Below are 1,143 nucleotides of genomic sequence, written 5' to 3'. Positions count from 1 at the left end.
AGCCATGGACGTGTTGTAAGTACCCTGGATACTGCTAATATTTTCCATACTCGCCTGTAAATCCTCATTCTCCGATCCTTTTCATTTATTTCATGCTTTCTGTCCCTTATTTGTGTGAATAGGGTCTTAAATAGGTGCTATGCATGTCCAGTGGGGAGTTCTGTAGGTGGTTTTCTGAGTTAGGCTGGGTTAGGGTCCTTAAGTACATGTCCAGGAGACATTTTCCCAATATCCGGACAAACCCACTTTCCGGACGTGCCTTTGGCTCTGTTACGTCGTATAATGGAGGGTATATATATATAGAGAGAGAGAGAGAGAGAGAGAGAGGTGCATTATGAATTGATATAAGATATTGTCAAGGTTTACAAAGCTTCCTTGCTACCATAAATATGAACGTATGTTTTGCCAGACATCTAATCCCTGAATACGTCTAGATTAGGTGGAACAAAACTTAGTAATGTGGTTTAGATGCTGAAAATGGATGCTTTTAAGATTTATTTGGTGTTTAACCACGTTGAGTACACCGCTTCCCATCCGATCAGGGAAGTTAAGCAACGTTGGGTCTGGTTAGTACTTGGATGGGTGACCGCCTGGGAACACCAGATGCTGTTGGCATCCCTACGTGTCAAGTGGGGTTGGTGGAGGATTAGTGCCCCTCCCTGTAAAACAATTAACTCTGAGCCATTGGCCACCCCGTTTGGGATACATGGCGTCTGGCAATGAATGAATGAATGAAATAATTTTCATGCAATTTTAAGCATTTGTGCTGGTAAGTTTTCAAAACTTCTTGCCCTCCCCAGCAGGCTAAACTTCAGATGTAGGTGGCGGGTTTGGAGCTGCAAGCTGAAGTTAATAGAGAAGACGACGATGGCTTGAAAAGCAAAGGAACTATGGAGTGAGCACCTGATCTACCAAACGAAGGACATTAGTGTTCTTCTGTCTCAAGTTGATAGTGTACATTTGTAAGTGCAATCAACCAAGAAAAAGTATCAGTCCTCTTACCGTGCATATAATTCTCAAACACGGATGAATCATTCAGATATATGAGGCACCCTGTAATTTTAAGTGCAAGTATTGACCTTGGTAATTACTGCAATTTGAACTCGCATCAATCATCACATGTTGGATGGCATATTTTTTTGG

At 42.0% G+C, this 1,143-nt stretch overlaps 1 pseudogene; it reads left to right on the top strand.

The window, feature by feature from the left end:
- The first annotated feature begins 496 nt into the window (after positions 1-496).
- On the top strand, positions 497-615 carry LOC145407579 (5S ribosomal RNA; annotated as a pseudogene).
- The last annotated feature ends 528 nt before the right edge of the window (positions 616-1,143 follow it).

This window comes from Coenobita brevimanus, chromosome 73, assembly GCF_032717465.1.
Source record: "Coenobita brevimanus isolate Jiangsu-jjx chromosome 73, ASM3271746v2, whole genome shotgun sequence".
Taxonomy (NCBI): Eukaryota; Metazoa; Arthropoda; class Malacostraca; order Decapoda; family Coenobitidae; genus Coenobita; species Coenobita brevimanus.
Note: the sequence above shows the minus strand (reverse complement) of the source record. Positions and strands in the feature narration are given on the sequence as shown.